The sequence below is a fragment of the Oncorhynchus keta genome, chromosome 25 (genome assembly GCF_023373465.1).
Source record: "Oncorhynchus keta strain PuntledgeMale-10-30-2019 chromosome 25, Oket_V2, whole genome shotgun sequence".
Classification (NCBI taxonomy): Eukaryota; Metazoa; Chordata; class Actinopteri; order Salmoniformes; family Salmonidae; genus Oncorhynchus; species Oncorhynchus keta.
Genome location: NC_068445.1, coordinates 47813856 through 47827719, shown reverse-complemented (window position 1 = coordinate 47827719; position 13864 = coordinate 47813856). Strand labels below are relative to the sequence as shown.

At 44.9% G+C, this 13864-nt stretch overlaps 1 protein-coding gene and 1 long non-coding RNA gene across 10 annotated transcripts in view; one reads left to right on the top strand and one right to left on the bottom strand.

Annotated features, from left to right (window-relative positions):
- LOC118358594 (AT-rich interactive domain-containing protein 3A-like) overlaps positions 1–13864 on the top strand; it is a 308610-nt gene that overhangs the window by 49372 nt on the left and 245374 nt on the right. The gene's annotated exons all lie outside the window — the stretch shown is intronic.
- On the bottom strand, positions 1243–3038 carry LOC127911860 (uncharacterized). 8 transcript variants are annotated; one of them, XR_008079669.1, is made up of 6 exons: positions 2476–3038; positions 2349–2440; positions 2161–2313; positions 1846–2125; positions 1636–1810; positions 1243–1600 (listed from the first exon to the last, which is right to left on the bottom strand). It is a non-coding gene; the product is annotated as an uncharacterized LOC127911860 (long non-coding RNA). The 8 variants fall into 8 exon arrangements; XR_008079670.1 differs by having other exon boundaries at positions 1243–1810; positions 1881–2125; XR_008079667.1 differs by having other exon boundaries at positions 1243–1810; positions 2476–3037.

Below are 13864 nucleotides of genomic sequence, written 5' to 3'. Positions count from 1 at the left end.
GTGTTCTCCTGGCAACTGCCAAATCTTGATCTGTCTGTCGGACTGCCATATGGGGAATCGTGATTCATCACTCCAGAGAATGCATTTTCACTGCTTCAGAGTCCGATGTCGGCGAACTTTACACCATTCCAGCCGACGCTTGGCATTGCACATGGTGATCTTAGGCTTGTGTGCGGCTGCTCAACCATGGAAACCCATTCCATGAAGATCCCAGCGAACAGTTATTTTGCTTCCTGGTGTTTATTATGGATCCCCATTGGTTCCCGCCAAGGCAGCAGCTACTCTTCCTGGGATATATTATGGATCCCCATTAGTTCCTGCCAAGGCAGCAGCTACTCTTCCTGGGGTTTATTATGGATCCCCATTAGTTCCTGCCAAGGCAGCAGCTACTCTTCCTGGGGTTTACTATGGATCCCCATTAGTTCCTGTCAAGGCAGCAGCTACTCTTCCTGGGGTTTATTATGGATCCCCATTAGTTAATGCCAAGACAGCAGCTACTCTTCCTGGGGTTTATTATGGATCCCCATTAGTTCCTGTCAAGGCAGCAGCTACTCTTCCTGGTGTTTATTATGGATCCCCATTAGTTCCTGCCAAGGCAGCGGCTACTCTTCCTGGGGTCCTGGGGTTTATTATGGATCCCCATTAGTTCCTATCAAGGCAGCAGCTACTCTTCCTGGGGTTTATTATGGATCTCCATTAGTTCCTGCCAAGGCAGCAGTTCCTGATCCCCAAGGCAGCAGCTCCTCTTCCTAGGGTTTATTATGGATCCCCATTAGTTCCTGCCAAGGCAGCAGCTACTCTTCCTGAGGTTTATTATGGATCCCCATTAGTTCCTGACAAGGCAGCAGCTACTCTTCCTGGAGTTTATTATGGATCCCCATTAGTTCCTGCCAAGGCAGCAGCTCCTCTCCCTGGGGTTTCATTATGGATCCCCATTAGTTCCTGCCAAGGACACAGCTACTCTTCCTGGGGTTTATTATGGATCCCCATTAGTTCCTGCCAAGGCAGCAGCTACTCATCCTGGGGTCCGGCAATGAGGCAGATATATACCATTTAAAATATTACTTGACATTCATTTCACAACACACTAAGTTGCGCTTTGAGGATGAAATGTTCTGAAACTTTTTACGATATTCATCTCAACGTACTATTAGAGTGTAAAATACACACAGGGATAGGTGGGTTCATGGTTTTTATTGAAATTACAAAAATGAAAAAGGTAAGATTGAAAGACTTGACGGTTCTAGTGTTGCAAAGACAGGATAGTAAAATGACAAATATCAGGCGTACAAAAGTACAGGGCAGGTAGTACAATGCTCACTTGAAAAATATTTGTAAATCTCAGTATGACTTCTATGGTTAACTAAAGGATAAAAAATAAACTGCTTCGCGGGCATTATATAAATCAGAATTTATCATTGAGTGTTAAATAGTTTGAATTGTTCACTGTTGTGAAAAACGAATTCCATACTTCTCTGTAAGGAAATGTATGATGACAAGCTAAGAAGTCTTCTGGACATTATCCTGCAAACGACCCTAACGTCAAATGGAATGCCCACTCTGACCTTAATACAACACCTAATGGAATGCCCACTCTGACCTTAATACACCACCTAATGGAATGCCCACTCTGACCTTAATACAACACCTAATGGAATGCCCACTCTGACCTTAATACAACACCTAATGGAATGCCCACTCTGACCTTAATACAACACCTAATGGAATGCCCACTCTGACCTTAATACAACACCTAATGGAATGCCCACTCTGACCTTAATACAACACCTAATGGAATGCCCACTCTGACCTTACTACAACACCTAATGGAATGCCCACTCTGACCTTAATACAACACCTAATGGAATGCCCACTCTGACCTTAATACAACACCTAATGGAATGCCCACTCTGACCTTAATACAACACCTAATGGAATGCCCACTCTGACCTTAATACAACACCTAATGGAATGCCCACTCTGACCTTAATACAACACCTAATGGAATGCCCACTCTGACCTTAATACAACACCTAATGGAATGCCCACTCTGACCTTAATACAACACCTAATGGAATGCCCACTCTGACCTTAATACAACACCTAATGGAATGCCCACTCTGACCTTACTACAACACCTAATGGAATGCCCACTCTGACCTTAATACAACACCTAATGGAATGCCCACTCTGACCTTAATACAACACCTAATGGAATGCCCACTCTGACCTTAATACAACACCTAATGGAATGCCCACTCTGACCTTAATACAACACCTAATGGAATGCCCACTCTGACCTTAATACAACACCTAATGGAATGCTCACTCTGACCTTAATACAACACCTAATGGAATGCCCACTCTGACCTTAATACAACACCTAATGGAATGCCCACTCTGACCTTAATACAACACCTAATGGAATGCCCACTCTGACCTTAATACTACACCTAATGGAATGCCCACTCTGACCTTACTACAACACCTAATGGAATGCCCACTCTGACCTTAATACTACACCTAATGGAATGCCCACTCTGACCTTACTACAACACCTAATGGAATGCCCACTCTGACCTTACTACAACACCTAATGGAATGCCCACTCTGACCTTCTCACAACAATGGCATGAAAAGCTATCGCCTTTTTCATTCACTTAGAATGCGGTGGTCGAAAAAAATAGTCCTTTGATTATTGTGTGAAGAAAGTAGGATTGCCTCATTGTATTTGAATCCTGGAACCTGATCTTTTTCCCAGGCAGTGACAGACCCTTTTATTTTTCCACTGCATTCCACTCTCGAGGTCATTGGCCATTGCAATGTCCTTTAAACAACAGAATTTAAAAGAGAGGAAAACAACGTTTTCCTTTTTTTTTCTCCCATAAAATGTCTTTGATGGTGTCTTGTCCTTCCCTCAGACATTCTTCATGAAAATGGCCATGGGGTCTTTTGTTTTCTCCCCGGAGTGGTACTGGCGCTCGCTGCCTTCATCCGAGGCCGAGTTATTTCCTATTTCCTGTTTGATTCCGTTGGATAGCAGACAGTCCATCCTTGTGTCCACCTTTAACCCATCTGTAGAAGAAGACGAATAGAATAAGAGATTATGCATCAATGTGTCTTTTTTTTTGTGAATGAAAATCTCCTACTGGAAATTCTGAGCTAATTGGCAGAGGGAAATAGCTTGTCTTTAGCAAGCGAGGGGGTTCCCATGGTTTGCTGCTGAACACCTCAGGGAAAAGTGTGAACTGAAAGAGAAAAGGCGATAGATAGGGAGACGACACACCAGTTGATTAATGCCATTAAATCCATATCCATATTAACTGTAATAAAGAGGAATCCTCCCCCGAAAGCCTGGGCTTCAGCTGCTCTATCGCCAGGATCAGGAAAAAAATCAGTAAATTCAGATTCAAAGTGTAGTTAGAATCAATACAAACCTGATATAGTTCCTAAAACACGCTATATAGATCCTCTGGTATTTAGAAGGAAACAGTTGGACTTCCTTTCTTTGTTTTCCCTGCTCAGATAGCACGGAGGAATAACATGGCACAAACAAAGGAAGGTTATAACTTCTTCTAGGGCGTAATTTATGGGGGCGGGGGGGGGGCTTCGTCCCCCTCCATTTCTATTTGGCCTCAATGGTATGAGTGCGAAGAATGAAGATGAAACCTCTTATTATAAATGATAATACATTCTGATCAATATACTCCAGATACAACACAAACACATTTGACCCACCCTCTTACATCAGTTGGAAATGCTGGTGTGTCTCTTTCTAAAATAATGATATGACTGAGTAAGACCAAGTGGCTAGGACTCCTCTACAGCCAATCATTATTTACTGCCCCACTATAAGGCGGTAGGCATCTCCATCAGCCCGTGGATATAATCCCATTCTCCCCGAATACGCCCTAATGACGTAAAAATAGAATTCTGACAAGGTAATGGGGTATTTATTTTTTTCTTGAACAATTTCATTCACAGCCCATCAACGCTCCTTCCTGACAAATGTCCGGTCGGCCGCGTAGCAAGAGCCACGCTCGCTGGGAGGAGAGGATAGAGGATTATCGAAGCGGCTTCACATGGAGGATGATAGATCAATATTAACCCCTTTGGAAGAAAAAAAAAGAAAAGACAAGAGGCCAATGGAGGCTATATAATTCTGGAGGGAAGGAGGGAGTTTAAAGCACTTAAAAGAGTGGTCAACAGTGGACTTGTTTTTGGCGTCAAGAAGACCCATGTGGCCCGGGGAGGGGGTTAGACTCGGCCCAGGGAGGGGTTTAGACTCGGCCCAGGGAGGGGGTTAGACTCGGCCCAGGGAGGGGTTTAGACTCGGCCCAGGGAGGGGGTTAGACTCGGACCAGGGAGGGGGTTAGACTCGGCCCAGGGAGGGGTTTAGACTCGGCCCAGGGAGGGGGTTAGACCCGGACCAGGGAGGGGGTTAGACCCGGCCCAGGGAGGGGGTTAGACCCGGTCCTAGAAGGGGGTTAGACTCGGCCCAGGGAGGGGTTTAGACTCGGCCCAGGGAGGGGTTAGACTCGGCCCAGGGAGGGGGTTAGACTCGGCCCAGGGAGGGGGTTAGACCCGGCCCAGGGAGGGGGTTAGACTCGGCCCGGGGAGGGGGTTAGACTCGGCCCAGGGAGGGGGTTAGACTCAGCCCAGGGAGGGGGTCGGCCCAGGGAGGGGGTTAGACTCGGCCCAGGGAGGGGGTTAGACTCGGCCCAGGGAGGGACCCGGTCCTAGAAGGGGGTTAGACTCGGCCCAGGGAGGGGTTAGACCCGGCCCCAGGGAGGGGTTAGACCCGGCCCAGGGAGGGGTTAGACTCGGCCCAGGGAGGGGTTAGACTTGTCCCAGAGAGGGGGTTAGACTCGGCCCAGGGAGGGGGTTAGACCCAGCCCAGGAAGGGGGTTAGACTCGGCCCAGGGAGGGGGTTAGACCCGGTCCTAGAAGGGGGTTAGACTCGGCCCAGGGAGGGGGTTAGACCCGGCCCAGGAAGGGGGTTAGACTCGGCCCAGGGAGGGGGTTAGACCCGGCCGAGGGAGGGGGTTAGACCCGGCCCATAATGATATCTATAGTAACCATAGATTATTTTGTTTTTGGAAGAATATCATTTATAAATTCCTCATGAGCTTCAGTTAAAATGGCACACTCCATGAGAACCCAAGATATAAACTTGTTTTACTAAACAAAGTAAATGTAAACAAACACTGTATAGCCTTATTTAAAACATGGTTTAAACAGCCCAGTCCTTGCATCAAAATGACCTATGAATTATGATATTGGTAATAACAATTCCAGCTCAGCTTTTTGCCAAAACCTGGTGTCGGGTGTCCACTTTGTTATTGTTCAAATGAAGAATTCTAGCTTTAAATGCCAAACCTATATAATCCATACAAAACCACGTTGGTGTCTTAAAGAATGTAGCCCTGGTCTGGTCTGTAAGGGGATTCTCTTTTATCCGCTGAGGAATCAGTGCTGTGAAATCTAACAGGAGCTTGCTGACACTCTGTTTCTATTTGGGACTGACCCACATCCAGCCAGCATCATGGCTCTGTGGTAGAGCTCTTGCTTACTGCTTCTGGGCTGCGTCCCAAAACTGCACCCTGTTCCCTATATAGTGCATTACTTTTGAACAGAGCCTTATGTGCTCTGGACAAGTGCCATTTGGAATGCAACTTCTGGATTCCTTAGTTGGTCAGAGATCACTAAGGGGATCACAGAGTTAAAACAACAGATTAGTGAGGGAGCGCATGAGGCAGGGAAGCTAGGGTACATGTAGGAAAACACTCCAGTACATGGAGGCTGAAACTCCAATACATGTAGGAAAACACTCCAGTACATGTAGGAAAACACTCCAGTACATGTAGGAAAACACTCCAGTACATGTAGGAAAACACTCCAGTACATGTAGGAAAACACTCCAATACATGGAGGAAAACACTCCAATACATGTAGGCTAACACTCCAGTACATGTAGGAAAACACTCCAGTACATGTAGGAAAACACTCCAGTACATGTAGGAAAACACTCCAGTACATGTAGGAAAACACTCCAGTACATGTAGGAAAACACTCCAATACATGTAGGCTGAACACTCCAATACATGTAGGAAAACACTCCAATACATGGAGGAAAACACTCCAATACATGTAGGAAAACACTCCAGTACATGGAGGCTGAAACTCCAATACATGTAGGAAAACACCCAGTACATGGAGGCTGAAACTCCAATACATGTAGGCTAACACTCCGGTACATGGAGGCTGAAACTCCAATACATGTAGGAAAACACTCCAATACATGGAGGCTGAAACTACAATACATGTAGGCTCTACTCCAATACATGTAGGAAAACACTCCAGTACATGTAGGCTGAAACTCCAATACACATAGGAAAACACTCCAGTACATGGAGGCTGAAACTACAATACATGTAGGCTAACACTCCAGTACATGTAGGAAAACACTCCAGTACATGGAGGCTGAAACTCCAATACATGTAGGAAAACACTCCAGTACATGTAGGCTAAAACTCCAATACATGTAGGCTAACACTCCAATACATGTAGGCTGAACTACAATACATGTAGGCTCTACTCCAATACATGTAGGCTGACACTACAATACATGTAGGCTAACACTCCAGTACATGGAGGCTGAAACTCCAATACATGGAGGCTGAAACTCCAATACATGTAGGAAAACACTCCAATACATGTAGGCTGAAACTCCAATACATGTAGGCTCTACTCCAATACATGTAGGCTAACACTCTAATACATGTAGGCTGAAACTCCAATACATGTAGGCTAACACTCCAATACATGGAGGCTGAAACTCCAATACATGTAGGAAAACACTCCAATACATGTAGGCTACACTCCAATACATGTAGGCTAACACTCCAATACATGTAGGCTAACACTCCAATACATGTAGGCTAACACTCCAATACATGTAGGCTAACACTCCAATACATGTAGGCTAACACTCCAATACATGTAGGCTAACACTCCAATACATGTAGGCTACACTCCAATACATGTATGCTAAAACTCCAATACGTGTAGGCTCTACTCCAATACATGTAGGCTGAAACTCCAATACATGTAGGCTACACTCCAATACATGAAGGCTGAAACTCCAATACATGTAGGCTCTACTCCAATACATGTAGGCTAAAACTCTAATACATGTAGGCTAACACTCCAATACATGTAGGCTACACTCCAATACATGTAGGCTGAAACTACAATACATGTAGGCTCTACTCCAATACATGTAGGCTAAAACTCTAATACATGTAGGCTAACACTCCAATACATGTAGGCTAACACTCTAATACATGTAGGCTAACACTCCAATACATGTAGGCTACACTCCAATACATGTAGGCTAACACTCCAATACATGTAGGCTCTACTCCAATACATGTAGGCTAAAACTCTAATACATGTAGGCTAACACTCCAATACATGTAGGCTAACACTCTAATACATGTAGGCTAACACTCCAATACATGTAGGCTACACTCCAATACATGTAGGCTAACACTGTAATTCATGTAGGCTAACACTCCAATACATGTAGGCTACACTCCAATACATGTAGGCTAACACTCCAATACATGTAGGCTACACTCCAATACATGTATGCTAAAACTCCAATACGTGTAGGCTCTACTCCAATACATGTAGGTTGAAACTCCAATACATGTAGACTACACTCCAATACATGAAGGCTGAAACTCCAATACATGTAGGCTCTACTCAAATACACGTAGGCTGAAACTCCAATACATGTAGGCTAACACTCCAATACATGTAGGCTGAAACTCCAATACATGTAGGCTACACTCCAATAAATGTAGACTCTACTCCAATACATGTAGGCTAAAACTCCAATACGTGTAGGCTCTACTCCAATACATGTAGCCTGAAACTCCAATACATGTAGGCTAACACTCCAATACATGTAGGCTACACTCCAATACACGTAGGCTCTACTCCAATACATGTAGGCTAACACTCCAATACATGTAGGCTAACACTCCAATACATGTAGGCTACACTCCAATACACGTAGGCTCTACTCCAATACATGTAGGCGAACACTCCAATACATGTAGGCTCTACTCCAATACACGTAGGCTAACACTACAATACATGTAGGCTAACACTCCAATACATGTAGGCTACACTCTAATACATGTAGGCTCTACTCCAATACATCTCCAATACATCTAGGCCAACACTCCACTATATGTAGGCTAACACTCCAATACATGTAGGCTAACACTCCAATACATGTAGGCTAACACTACAATGCATGTAGGCTAACACTCCAATACATTTATGCTAACACTCCAATACATGTAGGCTACACTCCAATACATATCCAATACATGTAGGCTAACACTAATACATGTAGGCTAAAACTCCAATACATGTAGGCTCTACTCCACTACATGTAGGCCAACACTACATACATGTAGGCTGAAACTCCAATACATGTAGGCTAACACTCCAATACATGTAGCCTGAAACTCCAATACATGTAGTCTAACACTCTAATACATGTAGGCTACACTCTAATACATGTAGGCGCTACTCCAATACATCTCCAATACATGTAGGCTAACACTCTAATACATGTAGGCTAAAACTCCAATACATGTAGGCTCTACTCCAATACATCTCCAATACATGTAGGCTAACACTCTAATACATGTAGGCTAAAACTCCAATAAATGTAGGCTCTACTCCACTACATGTAGGCTAACACTCCACTACATGTAGGCTAAAACTTCAAAACTTCAATACATGAAGGCTCTACTCCAATACATGTAGGCTAACACTCCAATACATGTAGGCTACACTCCATTACATGTAGGCTAACACTCCAATACATGTAGACTAACACTCCAATACATGTAGGCTAAAACTTCAAAACTTCAATACATGAAGGCTCACTCCACTACATGTAGGCTACACTCCAATACATGTAGGCTAACACTCCAATACATGTAGGCTACACTCCAAAACATGTAGGCTAACAGTCCAATACATTTAGGCTAATACACTAAAACCAATACATGTAGGCTAACACTCCAAAACATGTAGGCTAACACTAACACTCCAATTCATGTAGGCTAACACTCCAATACATGTAGGCTAACACTCCAATACATGTAGGCTAACACTCCAATACATGTAGGCTAACACTCCAATACATGTAGGCTAACACTCCAATACATGTAGGCTACACTCCAATACATGTAGGCTAACACTCCAATACATGTAGGCTAACACTCCAATACATGTAGGCTAACACTCCAATACATGTAGGCTACACTCCAAAACATGTAGGCTAACACTCCAATACATGTAGGCTAACACTCCAATACATGTAGGCTAACACTCCACTCCCCTTCGGTATAGATCTAGAACATTCCTCCTGACACTCACTGACAAACTGTACGACATGGACTACAGATTAATTAGTTTAGCTAGAATCTGGTGCAATGTCTGTTGTATATGGTCCCTGTAAAAAACAAACAAATATTTGCTACAAAGCTAAGATGAGCTTCAGCTGACACTGTTAGCCACATCGCTACTAAGCTAAGGTTAGCTTCAGGTGACACTGTTAGCCACATCGCTACTAAGCTAAGGTTAGCTTCAGGTGACACTGTTAGCCACATCGCTACTAAGCTAAGGTTAGCTTCAGGTGACACTGTTAGCCACATCGCTACTAAGCTAAGGTTAGCATCAGGTGGCACTGCTAGCCACATCGCTACTAGGCTAAGGCTAGCTTCAGTTTATTTCCTAATCGCACTGGACTCCCAAGTGGATCAGCCAATCAACCAATCACCCCAATCCAGGTGTAACCCTCAGACGTCCACAGAAACATTTTTAAGTAGGTCGATATTTGTAGCGTTACAGGAAGTGCTATTACAGGAAGTGCTAGAAAGTCTATTCTAGGAAGTGCTCGCCTTCTTTTTTTTATCAACCCTTGTTGGATAATGCGTTACTTGTTTGAGCCATTAGGTTTTTGGTCCAATCACTCAATCTTGCCTCTGGGGGGGGGGGACGGGGGGGGGAATATTTTCTACAACCAGAGGCAACCAAACAAGATGTAGAGCAGGTTTGAACAAGCACAAAGCTTGTCCGCCTATGCCGTGTCTGAAGAAACCCTATACTACGCTGCCGGATGGTTTGAGTTGTACACAGCTGACGTGTGACTTAATACAGGGAGGTTGAACCATAAATACAGCTATGTGTAGTCATGTGTATATTCAGTGATGTGATGTTGTTGTTGGCCTTGGCAAGTCTCTGACATGTTTACAGAAGGAGGGATGGGAAACCAGCGGCATTAGAAAGGCAATAAATACTTAGTCTACAGCCAGATTGAAAGCTGCATGCCATTTGTCCAAGACGATTCCTTGACAAGAGACATGGTTTCCCCTCTCACATCGACACGGGTACTGCTGCCCCTCTCACATCTACATAATTACTGCTGCCCCTCTCACATCTACATAATTACTGCTGCCCCTCACATCTATACAACTACTGCTGCCTCTCACATCTATATAACTACTGCTGCCCCTCCCATCTATACAACTACTGCTGTCCCTCACATCTATACAACTACTGCTGCCCCTCACATCTATACAACTACTGCTGCCCCTCTCACATCTATATAACTACTGCTGCCCCTCACATCTATACAACTACTGCTGCCTCTCACATCTATATAACTACTGCTGCCCCTCCCATCTATACAACTACTGCTGCCCCTCACATCTATACAACTACTGCTGCCCCTCACATCTATACAACTACTGCTGCCCCTCACATCTATACAACTACTGCTGCCCCTCACATCTATACAACTACTGCTGCCCCTCACATCTATACAACTACTGCTGCCCCTCACATCTATACAACTACTGCTGCCCCTCACATCTATACAACTACTGCTGCCCCTCACATCTATACAACTACTGCTGCCCCTCACATCTATACAACTACTGCTGCCCCTCACATCTATACAACTACTGCTGCCTCTCACATCTATATAACTACTGCTGCCCCTCCCATCTATACAACTACTGCTGTCCCTCACATCTACAACTACTGCTGCCCCTCACATCTATACAACTACTGCTGCCCCTCACATCTATACAACTACTGCTGCCCCTCACATCTACATCAACTACTGCTGCCCCTCTCACATCTATACAACTACTGCTGCCCCTCACATCTATACAACTACTGCTACCCCTCTCAAATCTATACAACTACTGCTGCCCCTCTCACATCTATACAACTACTGCTGCCCCTCTCACATCTATACAACTACTGCTGCCCCTCACATCTATACAACTACTGCTGCCCCTCACATCTATACAACTACTGCTGCCCCTCACATCTATACAACTACTGCTGCCCCTCACATCTATACAACTACTGCTCACATCTATACCCTCCTCACATCTATACAGGTACTGCTGCCCCTCACATCTATACAACTACTGCTGCCCCTCTCACATCTATACAACTACTGCTGCCCCCTCACATCTATACAACTACTGCTGCCCTCATCTATACATCTATACAACTACTGCTGCCCCCCCATCTCACATCTATACAACTACTGCTGCCCCTCACATCTATACAACTACTGCTGCCCCTCACATCTATACAACTACTGCTGCCCCTCTCACATCTATACAACTACTGCTGCCCCTCTCACATCTATACAACTACTGCTGCCCCTATAACATCTATACAACTACTGCTGCCCCTCACATCTATACAACTACTGCTGCCCCTCACATCTATACAACTACTGCTGCCCCTCACATCTATACAACTACTGCTGCCCCTCACATCTATACAACTACTGCTGCCCCTCTCACATCTATACAACTACTGCTGCCCCTCTCACATCTATACAACTACTGCTGCCTCTCACATCTATACAACTACTGCTGCCCCTCACATCTATACAGGTACTGCTGCCCCTCACATCTATACAACTACTGCTGCCCCTATAACATCTATACAACTACTGCTGCCCCTCACATCTATACAGGTACTGCTGCCCCTCTCACATCTATACAACTACTGCTGCCCCTCACATCTATACAACTACTGCTGCCCCTCTCACATCTATACAACTACTGCTGCCCCTCACATCTATACAACTACTGCTGCCCCTCTCACATCTATACAACTACTGCTGCCCCTCACATCTATACAACTACTGCTGCCCCTCTCACATCTATACAACTACTGCTGCCCCTCTCACATCTATACAACTACTGCTGCCCCTCACATCTATACAACTACTGCTACCCCTCTCACATCTATACAACTACTGCTGCCCCTCACACATCTATACAACTACTGCTGCCCCTCTCACATCTATACAACTACTGCTGCCCCTCACATCTATACAACTACTGCTGCCCCTCACATCTATACAACTACTGCTGCCCCTCTCACATCTATACAACTACTGCTGCCCCTCCCACATCTATACAACTACTGCCCCTCACATCTATACAGGTACTGCGGCCCCTCACATCTATACAACTACTGCTGCCCCTCTCACATCTATACAACTACTGCTGCCCCTCTCACATCTATACAACTACTGCTGCCCCTCTCACATCTATACAACTACTGCTGCCCCTCACATCTATACAACTACTGCTGCCCCTCACATCTATACAACTACTGCTGCCCCTCTCACATCTATACAACTACTGCTGCCCCTCTCACATCTATACAACTACTGCTGCCCCTATAACATCTATACAACTACTGCTGCCCGTCACATCTATACAACTACTGCTGCCCCTCACATCTATACAACTACTGCTGCCCCTCACATCTATACAACTACTGCTGCCCCTCACATCTATACAACTACTGCTGCCCCTCTCACATCTATACAACTACTGCTGCCCCTCTCACATCTATACAACTACTGCTGCCTCTCACATCTATACAACTACTGCTGCCCCTCACATCTATACAGGTACTGCTGCCCCTCACATCTATACAACTACTGCTGCCCCTATAACATCTATACAACTACTGCTGCCCCTCACATCTATACAGGTACTGCTGCCCCTCTCACATCTATACAACTACTGCTGCCCCTCACATCTATACAACTACTGCTGCCCCTCTCACATCTATACAACTACTGCTACCCCTCTCACATCTATACAGGTACTGCTGCCCCTCTCACATCTATACAACTACTGCTGCCCCTCACATCTATACAGGTACTGCTACCTCTCTCACATCTATACACCCCGGGTTATATACTATATATAACAGTGTCCACCCAGGGTTATGTACGGTATCTAACATTATCCACCCCTGGTTATATACGGTATCTAAAAGTATCCACCCCGGGATTATATACTATATCTAATAGTATCCACCTCGGGTTATATACAGTATCTAACATTATCCACCCGGGTTATATACGGTATCTTACATTATCCACCCAGGGTTATGTACATTATCTAACAGTGTCCACCCAGGATTATATACGGTATCTAACATTATCCACCCAGAGTGATATACAGTATCTATCATTATCCACCCAGGGTTATGTACATTATCTAACAGTGTCCACCCAGGGTGATATACACTGTCTAACAGTGTCCACCCAGGGTGATATACACTGTCTAACAGTGTCCACCCAGGGTGATATACACTGTCTAACAGTGTCCACCCAGGGTGATATACACTGTCTAACAGTGTCCACCCAGGGTGATATACACTGTCTAACAGTGTCCACCCAGGGTGATATACACTGTCTAACAGTGTCCACCCAGGG